Raw genomic sequence first — 23,760 nt, forward strand, 5'->3', positions numbered from 1 at the left:
CTAGGAATACACTAGTGTGTGAGTATCCATTTTATAAATAAAATTAAAAATTTTACAATTATCGTTGGCGATGTGATCAATAAAAATTTGAAAGTTTAAAATGTTTCTCCCAGAAGGTGAGATTTTTTCTTCCTCTTGAAAGGAGGAATTCTAAATTTCTTTCTAGCCAAACTTCTTTTCTATAAATTTACGTTCGATTCGAGAATGGATCTATATATTGTCATACATTTTGCCTTCTGCACAAAAAACTCTGACTATCCGATTTGCAAAGAGAAGAGATGGAGCAGAAAATAGTCGAACTGCAGAATAATGAAAACTCTCTGCACAGTTTTCCTGCACGAAAAATGTGCCACTTCTTTTTGTCGCATATCAGCAAACTGCCCAATCTACTCAATCTACTTTGTCAGAAAAAATTCTGCCAATTCAAATATTTTAAGTTACGTTAATCTCTACAAATTTCTTATAATGACAAATCGCTACAAATACAAATGATCAAAAATATTAATTAATTTCAATTTTTCAAGGGATATCCTGAACAAATACTCCTTGTAATATATCCTATTTTCATACTCTTAAAGTTTATTTTATTATTATAGCAAACATTGAACTTCCTATATGAAAATTTCACATTCTCAATTATTACAATAATGGTTATTTTTACATTACTACAAATTATTATTATACGTTTCACAGCTCCATATGCAATGCAACACACTAACATTACAAATACACAAACATATTCAATTTTCAAAAACTCGTTACATACTTTTAACTTTCACGTTTATTCCCTACTTTCCTTTCCTCTTTCCTTAAAACATTTGTACATTATCAAATAAAATTCTCTCATAATATAAGAACACTTTCTCTTCTCTTCTCAAAATCCTTTACAAATATACAATAAACTTTCTCTTCCCCATATATTTATGTTTTCTTTCCTATAAAGGGTTATTACGGAAATTTAAGTAGTAGAACAAAAAAAAAATGTAAAGAAGAAGAAGACAGCAGGAATAGCCGGAAATTTGCATATCAAATATTCAAACATATTATTTAAATTATATGAGAGACACAAAAGGAAATCAGAGAATACCATCAGGATAACGAAATACTTTTACTTTATACGAGTATACTGTTTACCTTTTCTAAACACTTTCTATATCACAATTTCCTTTTGAATAATAAAAGTGAATCAATGCATTGAATGTGTGTGTTTGTCCTTATTTGTTCCTGGTTTTTCGTTTCTTGTGGGAAAAAATTTTATTTTTTTTTTGAAATTTTTCTATATGCGCATATTTTATTAGATCACGTTTTTGTTGTTTTTTTTTCTATAGTGCTAAAAAACAAGAAAAATAAAATATGCAAAATAGTGTTCAAAAATGCAAAGCAAAAAAATAGAAGATATTAAAATGCTAATTTTTAATTTAAAGGATATTCAAGAATAATAAAAATAACAAAAAAACAAAATGATCGTATAATATTAAGGAAGAAAAAAAACTGCATATATTAGGAATCATTGATCTTTGAATAAATTAAAAAATTTTATTTTCTCACGAAAATTATAGATAAATTGCATATTTTTTTAAGATCATTCACTTTTGATGAAGAGCAAAATATTATGTGATTCTTTTTAAAGGATAACGTGGTTTGGTTTATTTAGATATTTTTTAATACTTGATATTTGGCAGGATATTTTGTGTTTGTCTACTTAACCTTTAAGAAAAATTAAATTGCAGGTATAAAGGCTGAAATTAATAGACAATCAATTTATTTAAAATTGCTCTTGAATAAAAAATAAATATGCAAATTATAGGTTCGCATATTTTATGGCAAAATATGAGGAAAAGAAAAAAGTTATTCCCGGAAAAAAAAAATCATGAATAATTGATTAATTTTAAATTCTTTCTTGGGAATCATATGCGTTCGCAAAATTTTCTAATAATTTATTTCATATTTCAAAAAGAGAATCAAATGTGTGCAGAAACAAAATTACTTAAATTAGAAATTAGAATTAGAAATTAGAGATTTAAAATGTTCAAAAACATATAGCAGATAATTTGCCTATGGGCTGAATAAACTGCAGCCACGTTTAATCAAGGAATGAAGAAGTTGGAGTCTTATATACCACAGCCGACTTGCAAGAGAAAAGTATTTTTCATTAAATTTAATAATAACACTGGACCGGTTATCGATTTTAATGCAAATTTTGCGAAAACAAAGGGTACTTCATAATTTTAACCTTCAAATAGTGCAAACCCGTCTCTGTTTTAAAATCAGCTAAACAAAATATGCGTGCAAATATATCTCGGCAAAGCATAGCGGTACTATTTTAGGACTATATATAAGCTTTACTTCAGATTCATTTCTTACTGGCCACTAATCAATCATGAGTTTTCACATAATTCCATAAAGAAAATTTTTTTCGCTATATATCGTTGCCACGAGTTTATATTTTAGATCGGAAGCTTTATATTTTATTTTGATTCATGATTTGTAACATGTTGCCCATCACGGTTGTCGAGCGTAACGAAGAAAGTGGGTAATCTTGTTTGATTTCTGAGACAGTATGTAAAGGCTCGCTTATTTCCTAAGATAGTTCATTTTTCGCTTAGTATATATTCCATATTGCACCGCGCTCAATTGTTCCCAAAGGTTTTCTGAAGTCAAAGAAGAGCGGTGTTCTCTAATATATAAATTGTTCGACTATGATTCAAAGTATATTTGCCTTATCGACACAACTCCAATGCGGTCGGAATCAAACATATTCTTCGCGAAATTTTCTCTTCTTTCTCTTCACTTAAGCTGCATACATATATATGTATGTAATTTAAAATTATTGCCCACTATAGGAAACTCTAAGATTTCATTTAATTGAATTCATACAAGAATTTTTCAGGAAAAAAAAAATAAATAAAATTTTTAATCAAAACATAAATTTAATAATACAATAAATTTCACATATATTTTTCTCTTTCATTTGTATTTGGAATTTGCTAAAATTTCTCACGATCTCTTTCACACTAGTATCAACCAAAATAAACATAAAAAATATTTAGAATTGAATGAATAATTTAATTTTGCATAAATATAAAATTACAAAAATTTTCCACTGTTCAAAATCTAGTTCATGATAATAATAAGTTAAGTAAAGGGCATGTAAAAAAAAATAACTTACACAAACACATAATTGCGTATACATATATGCATCCACATTGGTACAAGACACACAATAATAGATAATAAAACTTGAATACAATAAAAGAAATTTATTATGAATGATTCATCACAAATTATCAACATCATCACAATCATCATCATTATCACAATCTCAATTATCAAATTTCACCAATTTTATAGATATTGTTCTCAAACTTATCAATTGACTTTTTAAAATAACACACATGTCCATAAATATACGTACATATATACATAATAAGTAAGCATATACTTAATATTGAGAACTTTTGTAAACTTCATTAAGAGTGTGACTTTTAAAAATTTTTGTACTCAAAATCACTATATGATTGCAATATTAATTTATCAAGAATTAACAAGGAAAAAAAAATAATAATAAAAATTATCATTGTTCAAATGAAGTTTGGGGTCAAAAATAAAATTGAAAACTTAAAATTAAATTAGTTCAATCAGTAAAGTGCAGTGAACAAAAAAAAAAAAGTGACACAAATAGTAGTGGGAAGTATGGAGTTGATCTTTATATAGTTGTCGAAAATTTTGGTTATAGTGATTCCATAATATATTTCATGAAAATCTGCAAGATTACGAGCTAATACCCGTAAGACTCTCATCCAGTTCTAACATATCTTTATTATTTTCTTGTAATACTTCTGATCGTTATTTTCCGTAACCTCCTTTGCATAACGTCTCAACATATGCAATGATCCAAGTCTTGCTCTTAGTTTTTTTTCACCCAATTCTTTATGAGAAATATATATCATTGTTTAATACAGCTGTCGAGTCTCGGTCTAAAAAATGAGAAATTTACCTCTTCTAATAGCAGTGCATGCGATGGTTTTTTTTGGCCTCCTTTATGTCAAAATGTTGAACACAGTATAATTTAGTCTAGGCAGTTAGTCTAGGCATGCGTAATTCAGTAAATTTCACAAAACAACCCCATTTCACTTTGGTTGACATTAAAAATAAATTCAAAATTTCGATCACTGTCCGACTATCAATTATTAGAAAAGAACTCAAAAATGAACGTTATGTATATCTTAATAAGCCTAAATTTCGATTAGGTCATATACAATCTGTTTCGGGTCATACAATACTTTTCTTATTTCATGATGGTACGTACTTACATTACAGCCTATAAGTATGTCAAACGCACTAGAATAATATTTGGTAAATTTGTATTTTAAAACCCCATTCTTTTCCCCTCCATCAAAATTCTAGTTAAACACAAAAACAATTTAACAAAAAAAACTAATTGTTTTTAATAAATTTGACAGCAGAAAACTTGTGTTAAAATTGCAAAACATTAAAATGCTCAATTCCAACATATTGAAATATTTTGGTTTAATTTAAGTGTCAAATACATACAATAAGCATAGTCGTACAGTCGTATTTGGTGTTTATGTATGTAGGTACATACAATTCTACACGTCATTTTGTAAAGTATTTGCGCGCTTTTATTATTGTTGATGAATTTCGAAATTTGTTTGTTGGATCATTACAGCTATAAAAAAAAAAAAATTTTTTTGTGCTAATGCAAAGGCCATTGGCACCAATTTTCAATTTATTTTATAGCTTTAAAATATTTTTATAAATATACTTAATATACACACATATAATATTAGAATATACACTATATGTATGTATGTATATGAATGGATACATTTTAATAGTGTTAGTTTAACTATAGTACTTTTAATATAAAAATTTATTTATTATTCGGTTTTTTTTTTCAAATCAACCATAGACGAAAGCGTATATACGTTTTACGAAAATTATGTTTGCTTTTTTTTTTTTGACTGTAAACAAGTCTTCTAACGCTTATCTGTTTGCAATAATTTTTCGTTTGTTGACTATTCCATGCGTTTATACTATATTTACAAGGTATGTATGTAGCAGGCAAGCATGTATATAAAATGTGACTATAAAAAATGTTGATTTCGAAACAAAATATATTTTTTTTTTATTTTCATGACAACTAGCTACATTTATAGCTATATTTTACTGTGATCAATGAATTTTTACTTGTACAGATTAAAATTTTTATGGTAGTTTTTTTTTTTGATAATAAAAATTTGAATGAAAGTTTGTCATTTAGTCTTTATATATTTTATAGTAAGAACATTTTTTGTATATTAAGCCAACGTAATTTAGTTTGGACTAAAATTTGAGAAATATAAAAATAAAAAACAAGATTTTAGGTTTCATTTGAAGATTTCGAAGGAATTCGTTCACAAGATTTCAAGCACATTTCGGTACCCTTAGCATACATGAAATACTAAATCGGTGCGGAAATTGTTAACATTTGTAAAAAAGGACACTATTTCTCCCATAATCGGCATTAAGATAACGGGTAGTTAAACTGAAAGGCCAAAATAGCTCCAGGCAGATGTTGGTGATCTTAAATATTATCAACCATTACACTGTGCGATCGATTGAGTTCACAATAATCTTCCTTCGCATGATGACCAAATTTTACGGCCATACCTATATATACAAAAGCAATCTTTCAACGAGATAAACTCAAAGCTGATGTTTGTTAATATTAAATTCTATATCGAATTAACATGATACTCTGCACCACATCGGGTTGGGTTCAAATTACTCTGTGAGAAGCAATTACCCTTATTGAACGCGCATCGTTATTTAATCTTTAATCTCATCAGCAAAGCGAAAACACATCATAGATGGACATAGCATAAGTGAGAGCGGTCGAATAACTGTGCTGTGGTATAGCAGTGTAACGCGAAAAACATTGGACATACAGAAGGCAACGGAAAAAATATGGTACTTTCTACCCAATAAATATGAATAGATCTACCGGATGTTAAAAATAATCTAGAGGTAAAGATAGGCTGACTCAGACTATCGTCAGGCTTTTCAATGAAGGACCTGAGTGGTCATAGATACCTTAAAACTAGTCCAACTGATTAACTACACACATTTGCGTATATCACATTGGAGTACCCATCACATAACGAAGTAACATGTCCTGAAAAATTTATATTCGCTTAGCACAATTCCTGTAGCTGTATACTATATAGACTTTATTGCTAATTTTCCATTATGTGACCGTAAAAATGAGTTATGAATCAATATATTTTTTTTCACTTTGGTCATAGTTGATAGATCAACAATGAGCCTATAGTTTAACACATATAGTTTAGCGGCTCCATAAAAAAGTAATCACAAAATTATTATCGCCTTTCTCAGGCATTATTCCAGAAATTCCTTATCCGAGCTCAGAGAAAAAAATATATCAGCGTCTCTTTTTCTTAGTTTTGTATATTTTAATTCTCAGTGATTGAAAACTTAAAAATATACTGGGAGTGCCGTAAAATAAAATAAGTATTAAATAATTACATGAACATTTCATTCTGCACTTTTACCCCAAAATCAAATAGAGAAAAATACTGCACAAGACTATCCCATATCATCTTTATATACCGAAAATATTATACTTCAAAAACAACTTGATGTAATTCAAAAATTAAACCGCTTAATTCTTAATATGAAAAAAAATTTTAATATCATAATTTAAATTTTTATCAAAATTTTTTTTTTTTTGAGAATTTTTCTCTTCTATAATAATAATAATAACAATAATATTAGTTTTTTATATTATACGAGTACAATACACTATAAATTATAATATGTGTAGATATTTTTCTATTTTTCTAAGTTACACTTCATCAGTTTTCTATTCTAAAAGATTTATTTTTTGTACATATAAGCGTGTATACAAAATTTTTTTTCTTAAACTATTCTTGAAACCCGTTCTTTAAATTTTTGTTTTTGTATTTTTTCTACTTCTTTCTATTTAATCATTAAGAAAAATAATTTTTTGTTGTAAAACTTTAAAAAAATTTGGAAAACTGCATATATTGTTGCTATAAGAATGCATGCACAAACCTAAAAAAGAGTATGCCCAACCCAAAAAACCAAAAATAAAATTCAAAAAAAAAATTCACGAGAAAAAAATGCAGATGGGTACGAAAAATTAATGAAATGTGAAAAAAAGAGAAAAACATTTTAAATCTTCTCGAAAAAAGAAGAAACAGAAAATTTTTTTCATTTTCTAAATTTTTATTTATTTGTTTTTTTTTTTTTCATTTCAGAATTAATATTCGAACGCCTAGTTTACAACGACAAAATTTTGAAATCTCTTCATCTTTAATTTCAAAATTTTTGAAATCTCATCTTTATATTTGGAATTTGCTTGTTACTCTATAATCTTAGCAATGCGCACTAAACAAATTTTATTAAAATAGGCAACACATTAACTTTACTTTTATTGCTCTGGAATATGCGACATGTATTTGAAGCACATACATAAGTGCATACATACAGTTATAATCAAACATTTGGCAATATTATAAGTACTGTGTGCTATGATATTATTAATTATTAATTCTTTTTAATATGACTAGATAAAAACTTATTACCTTTCTTTGATTTTTATAGGTATGAATCGACAAATACAACAAGATCACTGTATCTGAAGCAATTCATTCACAAATAATCAAAATATCTACTAAAAGTTGAGGTTAAAAGCAGCTATTAACCGCATCTTTCACAAAGACAAATTCTAAATTTCACGGTTCCCACTTATCATGCATATTTGTACAAAATAGCTGGTGCATATATCCGAAAAATTTTATTGGTATAGACTGAAGTTTTCATTTTTCTCCAATTCTCAATTTGAAACACAATGCTACTCCCATTTGCATAATCTATCATCGTTTTTTACATCATAATTATGATAGTCAGTATAACCATATCTAAACGTAACAATCTAAGCATCAATATTGGTATTGCAATAAACAACGAATTTCAATAAATGATGAAAGTTGAACTTCAGATAAAGAAGAAAATGTAGAATTGAAACGGGAAAAGCTGCTTTAAGAAGCATAAAAATTTATTCTGTAATCGAGAAATAAACATCAAATTGAGGTCGTGATATCTTAAATGTTATGTATGGTTCGTACTTTTATGTGGAATATAATCATAGACACATATTGGTGGTATCGAAAAATTTTGAAAATTTCCTCTACACACACGGAGTCATAAGTCTCGAAGTTCTATAAAGAAGTCTTAATACAGATAGACCAACGTTTCTAATAATAAAATAAATAATTTTGGTCACGTAATAAGAGGTCCTATAAATATGAGCAATTTCAACTAATTATTGAAAGAAAAGTCGAAAGCAAAACAGAAATATTGGAAGGAAACAAATGTCATGGCTCAGAAATATTTGAAACTATAAAAGTATAAGAAAGTTTGTAGAATTAGTAAGTATACAGTGTCAGATGTAGAAAAGAGTATGGCAATATTATAGCAAATCTACGGCTGTAACGTATGAAAAAATAGTGATAGTTTAGCACAAGAATATCATTGGAGCAGATGCCGTTTATTTTCGACTAATAAAGTAAGTTATTTAATGTTTTTATTTTTATGATTTATTTGCTCGAATATTTAAGAAATCTTCCAATCTAATTCTGCAATTTAACTATAGATAGCTATAAAATTACAGATACAATTGAATGTAATTTGAAGACTTATTAAAGCTTTTTGTATAGTATAATCATAATTTCAATATAAGATTAAATACTCATTTTTATTCAGAACAAGAAATATTTAGATCAAACTCAAACACTTATTTGTGTTATTAAAACCAGAACTTTCTTTTCTAACGCGATCATAATTTCAAATTTCCCTGAAAGAGCAACCATACTCCAGCATTTAAAATTTATTTAGCTTTGTATGTTTTTAAACGCAATGCAATGCAATTATAATGATTAAGAAAAATCTAATATGAAAAAAAGAAGAGAAAATTTATTCAAAAAATCTGGTTTTCTTCAACAGCATCCTTTATTTTTCTTTTTTTTTTGTACTATTTAATAAAAAAAAAATTCTTTTTATCATTAAACTTTCTTTTCTTTCGTTTTTCTCCCCAAAACACCTAGCCCATATTTTTATTCCCCTACTCTTATTTTTTGTACTCATACTAGTCACTATACCCTTTTGCCTTCTGGAAATTTAATTTAATTTCTTAAATTCAAAATAAAATCCATAATTTTAGACTTTGTATACAATTCAAAAATAACTAACATCCACGCATATATAAAATTAAATTATGCCTATATTTAATTTTGTTCTTTTCTTTCTCTTCATGAAATAGACAACAGACGGTTCAATGTGATATCGCAGACTTCATAATATGCAACTGATTCTTTATTGATATGCTCTCGTTCCCCCCGAAAATCAATTTTTTTTATTTTTTTTTTTCTTATTTTCCACAACCATTTCAAATGTAGAATATCATTATTTTTCTTGAAATTTTGTAGTTTTTGCCATTTACGTATGTATAATATAATTCCGCATATTCGAAATGGTATACACAACATGATATTATAGACAAAACAAAAAACGTACATGTTTTATTTTATTAGAAAAATTTTTTCGTATAAATTCTCTTTAAAAGACTTCAAAATAAGAAAATAAAAAAATTTGACTTTTATATGACCCTGAAAAATCGTAGGTTAACGAACCCACGCATTAAAAATCTTTTTGGTTATATTTTTTCACGCACACAAATACAAATGCACTTACAAGTTACAAGAAACACAAAAAAAAAAAATATGAATAAAAACAAGCAAAAGAAAAGAAGATAGAATGATCGGCAATGTTTTCTTTTTTCTTTTCTACATACATACATAATATTATAAATGATCATAAAATGCAACAACAAGAACAACAACACTGATTGTGAATTACAACGGCAACAAGAGAGGAAAAACAACAACAATTAATAGCATAGAAATGTAGTGAAGGAAGAAAAACGCATATTTTTTTATGTTTTCTTATACATTTGAGTGTTTTTTTATTTTTTTGATAATATTAAGTGTTTTGCTTGTTTTGCCATTCTATGCTTATAAGAAAAAAAAACATAAAATAAAACAGTAATAGAAAAGTGCATATAAAAAAAAAACTAAGACGAGGCAACTGAAAAAAAGAAAAATGTGAAAAAATTGAGCCAACAGAATATGAAAGAGTGTTACCGTGTTGAAATTTAATTTAAAATGTTAAAACTTCTATAGCAGTGATTTTACATTGTTATCTGTTCAATAATTTGTGATTTATATTTTTTACCATGTTATTCAACTAGAATAGTTTATAGACTAATAGTTACATACTAATGTTATACTTTCAAATTCCTAAAATTTGGTAAAAGAAGTACACAATTTATTCAAGAATTATTTTCTATTTTAAAAAAATTATTTTTTACCTCTTTTTCTAAAAAGTAATAATTTTTATAAACCAAGTAACGATAATTCGAAAAAAAATACAAATTTAACCACTTTATTAATTATTTTAAGTGAATATTAACTCTTAATTTCTTTCATGCAAAATCCCGTAATTATTCATCCTGTGTATATATAAGTATATAATTCTGTAAATGTAACAATACGAAACATTTTCATAAATCGCACTATAAGTAACGTTTTAAATTTTTTTTTTATTAACGGCAACCCTTTTATAAATTTAAATGCAACACATTGTAATTGTATACGAATTTCAAAGAAAATGCATAAATCTAGCAATTTTTTGTATATACAAAATGTAAAATTTTTATTTATATAAAAAATTACAATTGTATAATAAAAAAATTATACCCAAATACATATTAAAAAATTTTATATACAATTCGAATCCACCTTTTTTTTAAGTTCTTAAGACTAAAAAATTCTTATAAAACGAAATAGGTGATATATGTATGTAATAGAAAAATGTTGTGGAAAAGATTCTGACGCTAATAATTTCATTTGAAATTTTCTGTATTTATGAAAATTTTAAATTATTGGATACGAAAAGTAGTTGATATCTTTGAGAAAAGTGAGAAGAATGAATTACCGGGTATTGTCGATAGATGGTGATCGTGATGGTAAGTAGCTCCTTCTCTCATTAACGTAACTACTGTAATAACCAAATGTCAAATATCATGTCTATTAAAATATCTATTAAAACGTAATATTTTTCTTTACTTTGCAATAAAATAACAAAATTAAGCTTCGATATCGTTAATTCCCACAGGAATACCTGCATATGACTTTATATATTTGTATTATTTCAAAAAATTAATCATAAATATACGCACAAAAAAACTAAATAAAATATATTTGTATTCCGAAAAGTTCCAGAAAATATTTTTACATACTAATGTACATACATATATAAAATGCGTAAATAAGAAAAAACAACAATGAAAACTGCTAAGATACGAAAAAAATTTTAAATAAAATTAAGAACAGGTTGATTAGATTTGACATTCGAAAAACAAATCTTAATATAGTATAAGTGTATTAGAAAGAATAACATTAGAATGCAATACTATACCAAACATAAAATAAACATTGACTGGAAGAATAATGTGATTAATAATGACTATAGAGAATTCAAAGAGTTGTTGTTGCTCAAATTTATTGTTTACTTGTTGTTGTTATAATTTTAATTTTATTTCTTTTTTTTTTTTGCCATAGGTGTTCTTTTCTGCTGCAGCTCTTTATCAAGGTACCAATCTCTTTTCTTTTTTTTTGCTTTCTTTTTATTGCATTTTCAAAATTATTAATAAGTATGAAAGTCTCATTTTGTGCGCTCTTGCCTTCTTGGTTTTTTTTTTTTAAATTCTGAATTGGGTTTGGCCATTCGAATTAAAATCTTTTTCATTTTTCTTCTTGTTTTATTTTTTTTATTTATTTTCACTCTCTTCATTGCATCTCTTGATTATATACAATTGATATGAATTTTTTTTTTGTAATGAAGTCTAAAAATTATAAAATGGAATTAAGGCAAAAGCAAAAGATGCATCATAAATTAATAAAAAATTTAAGAAAAAAAATTATATAAAATTTTTTTCATTATTTTCATAGATTGGATTAAAATTCTATGGAAGCAAATCAGAATATTTATGACAGGAGGAGAAGAAAAAATTGAAAGAATCTAGAAAAAATATGATTATAAGGTGACAGTGATGGGGATAATTTTAAAACGTCAGCTCAATGGATGCAGCAAAAAAAACTAATTTTTCTGATGGATCCCATTAGTTTTAATTTTTTTTTTTGGTATACATGTATGTATGTAAAAATATAAAAGCAAAGCAACTTATAATAATAATTTTAATTTTAAAATTAAGGTAATATAACGCTTAGAGGCGCAAGTTGTACATTATCATTGGATATATTGTATATTAGCATTGGATAAATAATAATGAGGCACTAGAATTCAAAAATTGAAGTTATAATCAGCTGGGAAGGCTATAATATATATATCCATACAAAATATATAAGCAATTTAATATATAAATAAGAGTGAAACTTCATTTTCTACAAAGCTAGCTATCCTAGACACTAGATCATATGGGAAAAAAATATTAAAGTGTGTTTTGCTTTTTATGTATAAATTTAAAAAAAAAATTTCAATAACAGTTATTATAAAAAAAATATAATTTCCCATACCGGGAATCGAACCCGGGCCTGCTGGGTGAAAGCCAGCTATCCTAGCCACTAGACCATATGGGACATAAATATTTGAGTGTGTTTTGCTTTTTATGTACAAATTAAAAAAAAAAATTCAAAACAGTTATTATAAAAAAAATATAATTTCCCATACCGGGAATCGAACCCGGGCCTGCTGGGTGAAAGCCAGCTATCCTAGCCACTAGACCATATGGGACACAAATATTTGAGTGTGTTTTGCTTTTTATGTATAAATTAAAAAAAAAAAATTCAAAACAGTTATTATAAAAAAAATATAATTTCCCATACCGGGAATCGAACCCGGGCCTGCTGGGTGAAAGCCAGCTATCCTAGCCACTAGACCATATGGGATATAAATAATATACAGTATAGCTTTTTATATATGAATTTCTTTAAAGCACACAATAATTTTTAAACTTAAAATAATATTCAAAAATTTAATACACTAAAATTGTATAATTTTACAAAATCTTAAAAAAACTTCATCAAATGTGACTCACATTATAATATTTAATTACCTTAACAACATATAAGACAAAACATAAAATATCTAATCGATTATTATGAAAAGCTTTGTATACGTGATTTTCTTTTAAATAAAGCTTTTTTTACTAATCTCTTCTCTTTTATACAGTTATACGAAGAATATTATTTTAAAATTGCAATACGTATTAATCAAAACAGAGACAAATATTATTTTTGTTTTCTAAAATTTAAAATTATCTTTTAAATTGTATACAAATTTTGCAACCCTATATATTAGCTTTGCTGACATATTCACTAAAAATTAATTTTTTGTCTTTTTCAATATCAAATAACGTTGGCTAATGTAGTCATAACTACTTGATAATATAAATTTGTAATACCGCAATATTCGTGAATTTATTTATGCGAAAATAATAATCAAATTAATTTCTAGTAAAATATTAGCATAAAATCTTACTTGAATAAATTAAAATTAATGCATAATGTACGCGAATTTTTATTTATTTATATGCTATAAATATTTTGTACGACTAAAGTAAGAAACACGTTCCTAATGATATTTAAAATATGTTATTAAAAATCAGAATTTTAGCATGTTAGTTTAAAGAAAACTAGGTGCACGTAAGCTAATATTTTCAGTTGATTTGTAGAACGGAATATTTAGTCAACAATAAAAATTTTACTTTATCTGTTTTATAAAAAAAATAATTTTCCCATACCGGGAATCGAACCCGGGCCTGCTGGGTGAAAGCCAGCTATCCTAGCCACTAGACCATATGGGATATAAATTATTAAGTGAGAATAATACTTTATATACAAAATAATCGTTATTAGTCTAACAAAAACAGACACTACTATTGCAATCATACGTACAGTTTCTAAATAGCGAATATAAAAAATTGAAATTCATTTAGCACAAATATTTATTATTACTAATCAAAGAACCTAGCATACTTAATTAATTAATTAGAAACTGATTCATAATTAAAAAAGTATTAATAAATACACAAACTTAAAAATCTCTGTTATGATGACTTTAAATTCTCTGCTCCGATGACTTAAAATTCTCGAAGCTTTCAAAGAGAAATCTCTTAATTGCGCGGGCTTATAGTATAATTATAATACATATATGAAATCAAAATATTATTGGAAATTAATTTTGTTATGTAGTCTTAAAATAAAATTGGCGATTATTAAAAATAAGGCCTTATTAAATGTTAAAGAATTTTTCAATTTTTATTTTGATTTTATTTGAATACCGCTTACAAATCTTACTTGATAATTCTTGAACTCATTATTTTCGCGTGTTTTAATTTCAAGTTCAATTTTAAGGAAAGAAATGAAATTTTTATTGCATTGTAAATTGCGTTAAACACAATAATATCAGCTTTATATTACATATAAATAATAATAATAACATAAAATATAATATGTTTACAAATTACATAAAATTTTAACACTTTCGGCGCAATAATTATTCTAGAGAACCGCACTTGTTTATTTTTATTTTATTCATTCTAAATTTCCAAAGAATAGCTATAAAAAAACAATGAACGAGTTAATTTTCCGCTCTGAAAACTTTTCTTGTATATGCAAAGTAATTTAACATTTAACAATAAATAGACCTACATATGTACATGTAAATGTAAGTATGTATGTAAGTACGTAGCAGTTACACAGAGCCCACATTCTACACATTTATGCATTGTTATCATTATTATTTTAGAAAAATGATTTGACCATGAAAATTTTTAATTTCCATTCTTCATTTTTTTTCAAATTTTTGCTTTTTTGAGGGTTTTGTTCTCTTAGTTGTATTTTTGGTTTTTGTACAAGAAGAATAATTATGTCAAAATATTAAACTGGAAAATAATGATTTTTCTTTAACTCAATAAAAAATCAAAATATAAAATATAAAATAATGTAAAGTACAGACGTTTTTTTCGTAGCCACTCTTACTACTATACATGCATGTAGTTGTTAATGATTTTTCATATTAAGATTGCATTAATAATAATGTCTGCCTATGTAGACACACATATATGTTCATGCATATTTAAAACATTAGATTTTAGAACGTCTTTTACAAGCAAAAAAAGGAAATAGCATAAAAAATTAAAAAAAAAAACAACAAAATAAAAAAACTAGTCGTGAACTATAAAAAAAAATAAAGTAACAATAACAAGTTTTTAACTCCATTTCTAAAAAGATTAAAGAAAAAAAAATTAAATGAGAAAAAAAAAAATAAGAGTTGCGACTTCCAGCGATCTTTTTTTTGTTAATGAAAAAGACAAGTGCATTCAACCATTTTTGATTTGCCTGCCATTTTTTCCCCATCGCGTCTTTCAGAAAACAAAAATAATATTCTTGAATTTTATTATTTTTTTTTTGTTCTTTCTAATTTAAAAAACAAAGAAATATTCTTGCCAAAGAATGGAAATACAAATCAAGTTTATAATACCTTTACACAGTCAAAGACTTGTTAAACTATTGTCATAAATATAAAAATCAAGTAGGTTTCGATAAATTTGCCCAGTTGGCTTTAAAGCTCGGGCTTTTACATGATTATCCCAATAGCATAACAATTTAAATATACTAATCTTAATGAAAATTCGTAAAATTGTCAAAAAATCAGCTTTGGAAAAATACACTTTATTCTAAAAATTTGGTTAATCAATGCCTTGTACCTTGTAAAGCGAGTAATAACTGACAAGTAACAAAATTTTATACTTATGCGCAAGATTTTAGCCATAGGTAGTAATACTGCTTGCGGTTGTTCGACTTTGAATCGCTCCGGCCTTATTTCTCAGGAAAAATTAGAAATTAAATTGGAATTAAAATGTTTAAGGCAAAAATAAATTGGAATTAATATTTTAATTTCTTTTTTTTAAATAATTTTTCCACACGAATAAAAATTAATAGTTTTTACATATTTCATCAAATCAATAAAAATTTTTTCTTTATACACTATAATAAAAAAAAATTAACTTCCCATACCGGGAATCGAACCCGGGCCTGCTGGGTGAAAGCCAGCTATCCTAGCCACTAGACCATATGGGATATAAAGTGTTATGTGAGAATGTTTTATATATTGTGAAGTAACTGCAGCAGATAAACTGTTCGTATAAATGCGCTGTTTTGTGAAGAATCAGACTTCAACTAATTTATTGATCAACTGATTTATTGAACATAAGAAACATGAATTAAGTAAGATTTCTACTAAGGGGTAAGATTTTTATAAAATTTAGGTGAGATTTTTGTTGTCGTAAATAGCTTTTTATAGCAACAGTCGCTTAGATTTTTCAGATTGATTCTTGATAATTTGATATGTTCGGGATGCAACGTAACTACAATGAAACTTCAAGTTTCCCTGAACAGTTTTTTGTACTTAATTTTATTTTTCTAAATTGCTTTTTCGGTTCTCAAATTTGGAGTCCATCATTAATTTTCTTTAAAAAAAGAAACACAAAAAAAAATAAAAAAATAAAATCTGTTAAAAAATTTATATGCATCACATCGTGTCGGATCGCGGATCTTTTTTTTTCTTCTTCTATTTTTTGGATTTTCTGTTCGTTCAAAATTGTATGGTATGTATGTAGGTTTATACATAGTCTCATAACAGCCTATACATACGCATGTCCCTATATATGCATTTCCACTTTTCCAAATTTTTTTATTTTTAAATTTTAAAAAAAAATTTTTTTATCTGCTGAGTTGAATTTAATTTCATTCATTCTTCGATATTTTTATGCATGTACGTGTAAACATGTACACAATGCATATTTAAAGAAGAAATTTTTTTTCGAAAAATCTTTTGACTTTAGATGCGATATTCTATGTACGTATATATGTATGTAGCTATTATAAAAGAAAAAAAAAATAGAAAAGTAGAAAAACTAGAAACCAAAAAATTTGTTGATGTAGGCAAAGAAAGTCCGCGAAGCGATTGACTATTCACGTACAATTGATACATATATATAGTATGTACATATATACATATGGCTGTGCACTATAGAATGGATTGAAAAATTCAACCATTTCAGTATAATAATGTTGATTAATATAAGAAATTGTAGTATTGCTTGTTCGATGCAGTTTTATATGTAATTGTGCGAGTTTTGAGGAGACGTGTTTATATTTTGTTGTTTTGCATTGCACTGCATTGCAATACGAATATATTGTATATGTACTTACATATTGGTATATACAAAGGCAATATTTTCTATTCTTAATTTTTTAAATGGTGGATTTTTGGATACAATAATTTCTAATTATGTTTTGCTTTTTTTTTTAATAGATTTTCGATATTGTAATGTAAGTTCATATGTATGTATGTACGCACATAATATACGTAGAATTGCGCGCGTCATAACATTAAAAGAATTGATTGTATTCGAGATATATCTAGTTATGTATATACATACCTACCTACATAGGCTGCCGATCATGGAATCGTGTATTCTTATAATGTTGCATTCGAATTGAATTATGTATGTATGTGACTAGTTGTACATTAATATGTACATACATAAGTATGATCAGGTTTAGATTAGACAAAATTATCACGCACATTTTAAATGTCTGGACTTATGTAATTTTTCATAAAAAAATAAAACAAAAATTAAGAATTTTTTTTTTTGGTTTTTTTTATTTAAATAAAAAAAAAATTTAAAAGACGCCATTATGGTTTTTTTTTTTTATTTTTATTTCGAATTTTTTGCCTTTAATTTGAAATTTGAATTGTATTGAAATATTGAAAATTAAAAATTTAAAAAGGGGAAAAATTGGTACTTTTCAAAATGTTGTTGTACAAAACGACTTGAAATTTCCAGTAGTTTTGCACTGTATCTTTTGCATTGTATCTTTTTACAAATTGATGACAGATTCCATATGATGGCGCAAAATTTTGCCAAACAATTTTTCAAAAACAATTTTTCTGTGTTCTAGAAGTCTAAATAAATTCTTTTCAGAGAGATCTCCCTGTCTATTCGTCAGTGTATTCATTAGTAGTGTATTCAGATTTTCTTGAAATTTTAAACACATATAACCTCCCCATGATAATACAACAGGTCACCAAGCTTTTCAAAGAAATCAGATTTTGGTACCTGAACCTTTTATACGGGTCGAATTTACATTTTAGCCCATAAAAAATCCTGTTATATTATAAGTCATTCCAATCAATTTACAAAAATTATTTTATATATTTTTTAAACCAAGGATTATGCCAATTTATTTTTCAAAACCATTTAAAATATACCTAAAATTTGACTCTTCAACACCTTCCAAAACTATTAACAATTCAAACAAAATAAAATAAAAATCTTAAAATTTTAAAATTGTTACTTTTTCTTCTTTTGTATAATTATTCCACGCATGTATACATAATATCAGTTTCCTCCTCCAAATTTTACATTTTAGAAAAAAATAAAATAAAAAACTTAAAAAAAACCAGTCCCAAATAAAACAAAAAAAACGTACAGAAACAAAAAAAAAAGTGCAGCAACAAACAGCAACAGCAACCAATATACACAATTGCATTTTAAAATTTAAGCACACACATGTACGTGCTATGCTAAAACGTATCAAAAATCAAAAAATCAATTGCATCCTCTTTACTCCTTATGATATTCTTTGTGAGTTTCAAAACAACAAAACAAAAAAACCAAGAACAGAAAGCAAAACAAATTAACAATCAACAAAAAATAAACGCTAAAAACCCACCAAACAAGTTATTAGCATCCACGAATCCCTAAAACACACTTAAATCTATAGCAACTGAATCACTTATTCACACTGTTGCAGCATCTATATACACACATAATAACATTTGAACGAAAATAAAAAACGCAAAAAAATAAAAAACGAAAAAATTTAAATCGAAATTGAAAGTCAGATACCATCATTTTCACCATCATCACCGCGCCGCGTATACTTGTAATATAGAAAATTGAGCCCCAGAATTAATTTCAGAATAGAATATTAAAAAAAAAAAAGAAAAAGAACCATAAAAATATAACAAATCTGGTTGGTTTGGTACCTGTTTTAATCAAACAAATAAAATGAAAATAAAATAGCAAAATAACACACATTTTTACATACTTCTTTACATTCGTATATATACATTATACAAATACGTTAACAAATTGTAAATAAATAAAAGAATCAGTAGAAAAAAATGCATCCTTATATTTTATAAGATATATGATTTTTAAATATGATAGAAAATTACGCAAATCAAAGTAAATATTGCGTAAAGAAGAGAGAAAAAAGTTAAGGGAACTTTTAACTCCGAATTTTTAATTCCCCGATTTCTGCTCCGAATTTTTACTCCGAATTCAAACTGTATCTTACATTCGATTCAGACTCCAACTACAGGACTTGACCCTGATTTCCACACTGAATCCGACCTCGATCCTGATTTTGACTCCGATTCTGAATTTTAACTCCGAATCCAACTATGACTCCGACCATCATCACTATTCTACCCGAGACTCTGATTCTGACTCCTGTTCCGAATTCCGAAATTAACAAATCTTAAGAATCCGAATCTTTCTCCGTAAAAATTTTTATCCTGATCAGTAGCGGGGAATGTGTTTTGAATTCATAATACTTAATAATTGTGGACCGATTTGAAGCGATTTTCCATTTTTAGCAATTCTTTTTCATCACGAATTCTGCATTACAGCACTTATACAATTTTCTTTCTTTTTGCATTTGTTTAATTTTTTGAAAAAATTTCAACTTTTATTTGTATGCAAGGATATTTTTTACTCTTAAATATTTTTAATTTTCCTATACCACATTTATTTTTTTAACAATATTTTGAATAATGTTAAAATAAAAAAAAAAATCACATCCTCCTACCGAAAATTAGGTGTCCTTTTTTTATTGTTTGTTGCAATTATTATTATTGTTTGCGTTATTAATGAAATATAATAAGAATTTTTGTGCAGTAATTCTTCTTTCATTGTTATTATGATGTTATTTGATTTAAGGTGACAATATTAGAATTCATGCAAAAAAGATCCTTATTGTAATTATTAACAAACAAAAGTTACTAAACATAAGTAGCCATTGTTATGAAAATAATGAGAAACCATCATCAGGTCAATAATAATAGCACAACAGGATATAAAATAAAAAAAATATAGATAAGTTTGTATAGCGTTAATGGTAAACAATATTGCAATTAATATAATATCAATTGTTGTACTAATAATGTTTGACATTATTTATAATAAATTTTCAAGATTTTCTGAAAAAAAAAATTATTTTTCTGCATAATAGAAAATATGGTTAATAGGAAATTGTTGTTCATTTTGATTTACGTATATTTTGTTTAACTCGACAAATTGTTGAAAAATATTACAAAAAATATTTTAAATTAATTAAGGATCTCCTTTGGTTATGGAAATAATCTGGCAGAATAATGACCACTTCTCGTCAGCAAGTACTAATATCATGAGTAATCATTGAAATGTTGTCGTTCTACGTGACATTTCCATATGAATTTCAAATTGTTACAGTTTTAAATATTAAGTATTTCTTTTGAATTGACAATCATCTTTATTTTTTCCATATCTTATATTTGATCTATATCTTCTCAATTTTCAATTAATCACTTTTTACTTGGCAACATGATTTTCAAACCAAAAAAATTACAATATTGAAAATTCAATAAAATTAAGTAAATTTTCTAAGAATACAATAAGAATCATAAATATTTTACAAAATATTCGACAATGTTATAAATTATAGCATTTGATTAGTTAGTTAGAGAGGGGGAGGTGGTACCTTCAACTCAGCTACCCACCATTAGGTAAAAAAAACAACCAATCGGTATCCCATTACAACACAATACACTAAATTCATTCAAGTCAATTGACAAAGTTCAGCAGATCACACACGGACGCTCTGGAAAGCTCTTCCAATCCATTAAACTGATACCCTCCCAAAAGGCATTTTCTCTTCCATATCAGAGCGGTGCATCCCCTCTGTCCCGACATCCCTGCAGACATCCGATTATAGTCAGCCTCCTTGCTATCATTCCCAATAAACAATGCCCGTCAAAATGTTAACCATAGCACTGAGATACCCACTCAATGCTAGCAGATTTTCCGTTCTTATACCGTTATTCTTCGGCCACCCGACCTTTTTGGTTGTACAAATACGTCCACCATCTCAAAGAAAGTACAACCTCCTTCCAATTTCTACATTTATATAATGTTTTTTAACTGTCCCCAAATGCAGTATAAAAAATATTATGTACAAAGTTCTCATGACAAAAATTATCGAAAATATTGTTTCTTTTTTTTTTCTCACAAGATTGAAACACAAACCGTTTAATTCAATAAAAAATAAAAATTTTATTAAAATAAAAAACGAAAAAAACTGTTGGTTTTGGTTTCATAACTTTGTAAACAAAAAAAAATTAAAAATCCACGAATTATTAACAAAAGTTACAAAACACAAAATTCGGAAAAAAAACTTACATAAAAAATGCGGGTCAGAATTTAAAAAAAAAAAAGAGCATCAATATTAAAAAAAAGAAGAGAAAGAAAAAGGATATTTTATACGCGTTCCTCGCTCACTTCTTACGCAACACCATAGAACGTCTTTGTTCCCTTACTTATACAAAAAAAAATCTTTTCTACAATTTTAATGTTGAAAATTAGAATAATAGAAAAATATTCTACGGGATCCTGTTCACTTTATCCTTCAATCCATATTTACGTGAACCTTTTACTCATTTTTGTTTTCTTGTATTTCATTCCAGTTTATTATTTATTTTAGGTATAAATTTTAATAAAATAATACAATCATGGTGATGACGATGATGATGATGATGATTTCAAATGATTATCAACTCGCTATTATAACCATCATCACCAATTTTTTAAATCAACACAGTCAATTTTATAATATTTGTAACTTTTGTTTTATTACAAAAAAAAAAAGACTTTGAAACACAAATCAAACACCCCCAAACTCGTAAAAAAAATCCGCTTAATAATAACATTGAATCAAATTTCAATCGATTTTATTTACTTTTTATGCAGGTACAATAAAAATGGTTTGATTGTGCAACTATAAATACCATAGGCCATACAATATTGCATATAAATAAAAATAACAAAAAAAAAGGATAAAAAAAGTAAAAAAATAGAAAAAAATTGTTATGGTCCTTTCTTCTATTATTTATTCCGTGTACAGCACACACATTTTAGCGTATATAAAGAAAACAAAAAAAAATTACAATTTTTCATAAAAATTCCAAGAAAAATATTTTCCCACAGATTCGATAAAATGTTAAAAAAAAAGTCCTTATTAGTATAAAAAATAAAAACAACGAAAAAATAAAAAAAATGTTGTATAACAATTAAATAAAAGAACGAGAGAACGAAAGAATATACAATACAAAATAATCTGATGTAATCAGCACATAGCCGAACACAAAATGTATTGCCTAGTTTCGACACTAATATCAAATTCTAAGAAACCTACAGTAATTTTCTCCATAACACACTGTGAAAAATGAAATTTTGGTTTCTATTTCTTAAGTTCGCTTTCTGAGATCCGATTTCCTTGAAAAGTTGTTCAGTTGGCTTTGTTGACAAAAAGAACTCTAAATATTAAGGGATTCCTTAAATTAGTTATTAAGATATGAAAGAAAAATAAAATCGTCTCCAATTAAAATTCGGTCTTAAATTTTTGAAATTCTCCTAAAATTTATTCTTCAAGGATATTGGTAGTTTTTCCGTGTAATCGGGCAAAAATTTTCCATATAGCCGATTGAAAACATGCCACAAAATTTGACATAAGGTAAGGAAAACTCAAGTATAAATTTTTATCAAAATTGGTTCGGTGGAAATCGAGATCGACAACTGCACAGACTGAAATAAAGACTGACAGGCGGGGAGGCCGATAGATCCACACAAACATCTCTTAAAAAGTTGTTCAGTTACGCTTGTCTATCATGACATGCGAAATTTGATGCCATCATATAACCTCCCTTATTGTATGCAATCAGTAAAAAGCAAAAACAAAATAAGTAAATAAATAAAAGGAGAACGTCTGACTCTGAACCTTATAACATTCTTTATCACTTCTAATAAATTTCTATATTATACAGGATATTTTTTTTTTAATTTATTTGTTCATAAGGATCAACATTTTAGTGTGTAAAAATATGCATATAGAAAATCCGATGGGTTCACTATGGTCAATTTTCTTATAAGGATATTTTTGAATAAACAGACCTGGTATAACAAATTGTTAACATTTACATTCCATTTAAAGGTCTGAGACAATTTAAGGAATTTAATGAACTTACATAAGTAAGTATGTGTGTATTTATATAATATGTAAAGGTTATATTGTAGACCGTCAATATCTAGAATATAAGAGTAAAAAATGAATTTTTTATTGTGGTTTTCATTATTTCAAAAATACAAAATTTTAAAAATTAAAAATTATCTAATCAAAAAGGAAACTATTAATTTTGCTAAATTTAACATTAAGAGAAAAAAATTTAGTATAAATTTTTTATTAT

The 23,760-nt window shown here is 26.3% G+C and overlaps 5 non-coding genes across 5 annotated transcripts; all 5 read right to left on the reverse strand.

The window, feature by feature from the left end:
• Window positions 1-12,692: 12,692 nt before the first annotated feature.
• Window positions 12,693-12,764, reverse strand: Trnae-uuc (transfer RNA glutamic acid (anticodon UUC)). The gene has a single exon. It is a non-coding gene; the product is annotated as a tRNA-Glu (tRNA).
• An 82-nt stretch (window positions 12,765-12,846) lies between these two features.
• Window positions 12,847-12,918, reverse strand: Trnae-uuc (transfer RNA glutamic acid (anticodon UUC)). Its single transcript has one exon. It is a non-coding gene; the product is annotated as a tRNA-Glu (tRNA).
• An 83-nt stretch (window positions 12,919-13,001) lies between these two features.
• Trnae-uuc (transfer RNA glutamic acid (anticodon UUC)) lies at window positions 13,002-13,073 on the reverse strand. The gene has a single exon. It is a non-coding gene; the product is annotated as a tRNA-Glu (tRNA).
• Window positions 13,074-13,918: 845 nt separating this feature from the next.
• Trnae-uuc (transfer RNA glutamic acid (anticodon UUC)) lies at window positions 13,919-13,990 on the reverse strand. Its single transcript has one exon. It is a non-coding gene; the product is annotated as a tRNA-Glu (tRNA).
• A 2,206-nt stretch (window positions 13,991-16,196) lies between these two features.
• On the reverse strand, window positions 16,197-16,268 carry Trnae-uuc (transfer RNA glutamic acid (anticodon UUC)). Its single transcript has one exon. It is a non-coding gene; the product is annotated as a tRNA-Glu (tRNA).
• Between the last annotated feature and the right edge of the window lie 7,492 nt (window positions 16,269-23,760).

The sequence above is a fragment of the Condylostylus longicornis genome, unplaced genomic scaffold (genome assembly GCF_029603195.1).
Source record: "Condylostylus longicornis isolate FDR11 unplaced genomic scaffold, ASM2960319v2 ptg000083l, whole genome shotgun sequence".
NCBI classification, from domain to species: domain Eukaryota; kingdom Metazoa; phylum Arthropoda; class Insecta; order Diptera; family Dolichopodidae; genus Condylostylus; species Condylostylus longicornis.